This window comes from Topomyia yanbarensis, chromosome 2 (genome assembly GCF_030247195.1).
Source record: "Topomyia yanbarensis strain Yona2022 chromosome 2, ASM3024719v1, whole genome shotgun sequence".
Taxonomy (NCBI): Eukaryota; Metazoa; Arthropoda; class Insecta; order Diptera; family Culicidae; genus Topomyia; species Topomyia yanbarensis.
Window position 1 is genome coordinate 288354803 of NC_080671.1, and position 5561 is coordinate 288360363.

A 5561-nucleotide genomic window follows, 5' to 3' on the forward strand; every position below is an offset into this window, starting at 1 on the left:
AGAATCTGAGAGTGCCCTGCAAACTACGAAAATATTTGCTAGCGCTCCAGAGAATTTGTGGGAAACCTAGAAACTAAGAAAACATCTCATTAGGGCTCTAGAGAGTTTAAGAGCGCCATGCGAGCTATGGGAATATCGTACTGGCACACCAGAGAATCCGAGAGCACCCTGCGAACTATAGAAATATCAGACTAACGCCCCAAAGAATCTGTGAGCACCCTGCGAACTATGAAAATTATGAAAAGAGGTTGGGAGCGCCCTGCGAGCTATGGGAATATTACACTGGCCCCAGAGAGTATCTGTGGGCGCCCTGCAGACGATGATAGTTTCATAATATCCTAGAGAGTTTGAGAGCGCCCTGCGAGGAATATCATGCTGGCGCTCGAGAGAATCTGAAAGCGCCATGATATGCTGACTGCGAGCTATGTGAATATCATTCTAGCGCCCCATAGAATCTCGGAGAGCCGTGCGAACTTTGAGAATATCGGGCTTGCGCCCGAGGGAATTTAAGAGAGCCCTGCGACCTATGCGAATATTAAACTGGTGCCCGAGAGACTCTGAGAGCGCCCTGTGAGCAATGTGAATATCATACTGGTGCCCCATAGAATCATATTAGCGCCCTGCGAGCTATGAGAAGCACCCCAGCGAGTGCGGAAGCGCTCTCCGAGCTACTCCAGAGAATCTTAGAGCGCCCTACGAACTATGAGAATATTAGACTAGCGCCCTAGCGAGTTTGAGAGCTCCCTGCGAACTATGTGAATATCGTAAAAGCGCTCGGGAGAATCTAAGAGCGCCCTGCAATCTATGAGAATATTAGACTAGCGCCCCAGAGAATTTGTAAGCGCCCGGCAAATTAAGATAACATCAGACTAGTAACCTAGAAAGTTTTGTAAATATCATACTAGCGCCCTGAAGAGCTTGAGAGCGCCCTGTGAGCTATGATACTACGTATCATACTTGGCCCTAGCGAGCATGGAAGCACTCTTCGAACTATGGGAATATGATACTGGTATCCCAGAGAATCTGAAAGCACCCTACGAACTATGGGAATGTCAGATTAGCGCACTAGCGAGTTTGGGAGCGCCCTGCGCTCGAGAGAACCTAAGAGCGCTCTACGAGCTATGTGAATACCATACTTGCGCCCTATAGAGTCATACTAGCGCCCTAGAGAGCATGAGAGCGTCCAGCGAGCTATGAGAATATCATTATAACACCCCAGCGTGGAAGCACTCTCCAAGCTATGTGGATATCACAATAGCACCCCATAGGGTTTCCGAGCGTACTGCGGGCTATGAAAATATCAGACTAGCGCCAATGTGAGTTTTAAAGTGCCCGGCGAGCTATGGGAATATCACACTGGCTCCCCAGAGAATCTGAGAGCGCCCTGCAAACTATGAGAATATCAGACTACCCTACTGAGTTTGAGAAGCGCCCTGCGAGCTATTGGAATATCATGCTGGCGCTCGAGATAATCTGAGAGCGCCTCGCGCTATGCGAATATCATACTAGCGCCCCATAGTCATACTAGCGCCCCATAGTCATACTAGCGCCCTAGAGAGCTTGAAATCGATCTGCGAGCTATGAGAATATTATACTAGCGCCCTAACTAGCATGGGAGCGCTCTCCGAGCTATGGGAATATCATAGGAGCAGCCCAGAGAGTCTGAAAGCGTCCTACGAACAATGAAAATATCAAACTAGCCCCTAGTGAGTTCGAGAGTGCCCTACGAGCTATAGGAATATTATGCTGGCGCTCGAGAGAATCTGAGAGCGCCATGATATGCTGGCTGCGAGATATGTGAATATCATTCTAGCACTCCATATAGCCATACTAGCGCCCAGCGAGCAATGAGAATACCATACTAGCGCCCCAGCGAGTGTGAAAGCGCTCTCCGAGCTATGGGAATTTCATACTGCAATCTTAGAGAGTCCGAAAGCGCCGAGCGAACAATGAGAATATCAGACTAGCGCTCTCAAGAGTTTGAGATTACCCTACGGGCTATGGGAACAAATTGCTTGCGCCAGAGAGAATCTGAGAGTGCCCTGCGAGCAATGGGAATATCATACTAGCGCCCCATAGAGCCATACTAACGCCCTAGAGAGTTTGAAATCGGCCTGGAGCTCTGAGAATATCAAACTAACGCCCTAGTGAGTTTTAGAGTGCCATGCGACCAATGGGAATATCGTACTGGCGCCCCAGAGAATCCGAGAGCGCCCTGCGAACTATAGAAATATTATACTAACGCCCCAAAGAAGCTGTGAGCGCCCTGCGAACTATGAAAATATCGGACTACCGCCTGAAGAGTTTGGACTACCGCCTGAAGAGTTTGGGCGCTCGAGAGAATTTGAGAGCGCCCTGCGAGCTATGGGAATACCATACTAGCTCCCCATACAGTTATACTAGCGCTCTAGAGAGATATGAGAATATCGAACTAGCGCCCAAGAGAGTTCGAGAGCGTCCTGCGAGCTATGGGAATATCATGTTGGCGCTCGAAAGAATCTGAGAGCGCCTCGCGAGCTATGTTAATATTTTATTAGCGCCCCATAGTTATACTAGCGCCCTAGAGAACTTGAAATCGATCTGCGAGCTATAAGAATACTATATTAGCGCCCCAGCGACCAAGGAGGCGCTCTCCGAGCTATGGGAGTATCATACTAGCGCCCCAGATAGTCCGAAAGCGAACTATGGGAATATCATACCGGCGCCAGAGAGAATCTGAGAGCGCCCTGCGGACGATGAGAGTTTCATAATATCCTAGAGAGTTTATCATGCTGGTGCTCAAGGGATTCTGAGAGCGCCCTGCGAGCTCCGTGAATATCATACTGGAGCCCTGAAGAGCTTGAGAGCGCCTTGTAGCTATGATATTATACATCATACTGGGGCCCTAGCGAGTATGAAAGCATTCTCCGAGCTATGGGAATATCATACTGGCACCCCAGAGAAACTGAGAGCGCCCAGCGCGCTATGAGAATTTCATAATAGCACCCCAACGAGTGTGGAAGCGCTCTCCGAGCTATGTAGATATCACAATAGCACCCCATAGGGTCACGCAGGGCACTACGAGACAGTGCGGGCACGGCCGAAATGGTGGCTCCAGTGACGAATGAAGAACTACTCGCAGTGGCTAAATCCCTAGCAATGAACAAAGCTCCAGGGCCGGATGGAGTTCCAAACAACGCTCTCAAGGCAGCGATCATAGCGAACCCGAACATGTTCAGGCTAGCTATGCAGAGATGCCTTGACGAGTGCCGTTTCCCCGATAGATGGAAAAGGCAGAAACTGGTGCTGTTGCCGAAGCCCGGGAAGCCGCCAGGCGACCCATCGGCGTACAGACCAATCTGTCTGATCGACACGACTGGCAAACCGCTTGACAGGATCATCCTCAACAGGCTCACCCCGTACGCGGAAAGTACGGACGGTCTGTCAAGCAACCAGTTTGGCTTTCGGAAGGGTAAGTCCACAGTGGACGCTCTCAACTCAGTGATAAATACTGCCGAGATAGCGATCCAACGAAAAAGGCGAGGTATTCGATACTGTGCGTTAGTGACACTTGACGTGAAGAACGCATTCAACAGCGCAAGCTGGGATGCCATCGCGCTCTCGTTACACCGGCTTAGCCTACCGGGGGGCTGTACCGGATCCTGGAAAGTTACTTCCAGAACCGCGTACTGCTATACGACACCGGTGCCGGTCAGAAAAGGGTTCCGATTACCGCCGGAGTCCCGCAGGGCTCGATCCTAGGCCCGGTGCTTTGGAACCTCATGTATGACGGGGTTCGGAGACTGAAGTTCCCTCCTGGATTCAAGATCGTCGGCTTTGCTGACGACGTAACCTTGGAGGTCTACTGGGAGTCAATTCCTGAGGTAGAACTAACCGCAGAACACGCGATCAGCACGGTGGAGGAATGGATGAGCGCGAGAGGCCTGGAGCTCGCGCATCATAAGACGGAGGTAGTTATCGTCAACAACCGCAAGTCGGCACAACATGCAGTTATCCATGTGGGAGAAGTCGCGATCACTTCACAGCGAAGTCTGAAGTCTCTCGGAGTCATTATAGACGACAAGCTGACCTTCGGCAGCCATGTCGACTATACATGCAAGAGAGCGTCGACTGCTGTTGCGGCTCTATCGAGAATGATGTCCAACAGCTCAAAGGTGTGCGCCAGTGGACGTAGGTTACTGGCAGGCGTTGCCGTATCTATCCTCAGGTACGGCGGCCCGTCATGGTCAAGAGCACTGAGGGTAACCAGTTACCTACAGAAACTGGAGAGCACCTCGCGCGTGATGTGCCTCAGAGTGATATCTGCCTACCGCACGGTATCACACGATGCATCCTGCGTGATAGCGAGCATGATGCCAGTCGGGCTGGTCATTCGGGAAGATGAGGAGTGCTTTGAGCTACGTGGAAATAGGGGAGCCCGCGAGCGCACCAGGGTGACTTCGGTCGCCAGATGGCAGCGTGAGTGGGACAACTCCTCGAAAGGTAGGTGGACCCACCGGCTGATACCTAGCATATCGAGCTGGATGGGAAGACCCCATAGGGAAGTTCACTTCCACCTGACACAATTCCTGTCAGGCCATGGCTGTTTCCGACAGTACCTCCACAGGTTCGGGCACGCGGAGGTCCCAGTCTGCCCGGACTGCCCAGGTGTAGACGAAACTGCCGAACACATACTGTTCGTATGTCATCGGTTCGACGTCGAAAGAAGAGCAATGCTTGACTTCTGTGGCTGGGACACAACCCCTGATACCCTTATTCAGCGGATGTGTCAATCGGTGGAGAAGTGGAACGCAGTCTCGGCTGCTACCATCCAGATTGCCAGTAGGCTACAGGTAATCTGGCAAACCGAGCAACAGACGACGGGCACGGTTAATTAGTGATTGGTTAGCTGGAGCGAAAAAGGCCAAGCGCAAAAAAGGGAGTGAATGGTCTGTTCATGCCGAGGCAGGTTTGGCGCAGCGAATGGCAACCGCGTAAGGGGTAAACCCAGCCACCCCGAAGCAAGACAGAAGAGTGAGTGTATAGGCGTATAAGTGGACTGCCTCATGCCAAGACGGGAGGGTCGTAGCGTAGTATGTTGGAACTTAGCTATCGATGCCTCATGGCGTGGCAGAGGAGTGAAAGGGTGAGCATCCAAGTCAGTCTCACACGGCATGTTAAGGGTGAGCACAAAAGTCAGCCTCACATGGTATGGTAGAGGCTAGCACAAAAGTCAGCCTAGCAAGGAATGAAAAAGGTGAGCACACAAGTCAGCCTCGCATGGTACGTCAGAAGTGGGGCCTAAGAAAAATGTCCCACATGGGATGCCAGGGGGAGTGACAAAGGTACAATAGAGTGGCACGATTGAGAGTGAATCAGATGATAGGGTGAACACCCAAGTCAGCCTCACATGGTATGGGTGGGGCGAGCACAAAAGTAAGCCTAGCAAGGAATGAGTAAGGTAAGCACACAAGTCAGCCTCGCAAGGAACGAAAAAGGTGAGCACAAAAGTCAGCCTTATGTGGGAGTGTTTGAGAGTGAATCAAAGTGCGATTGAGAGAGCACCCAAGTAAGCCTCATAC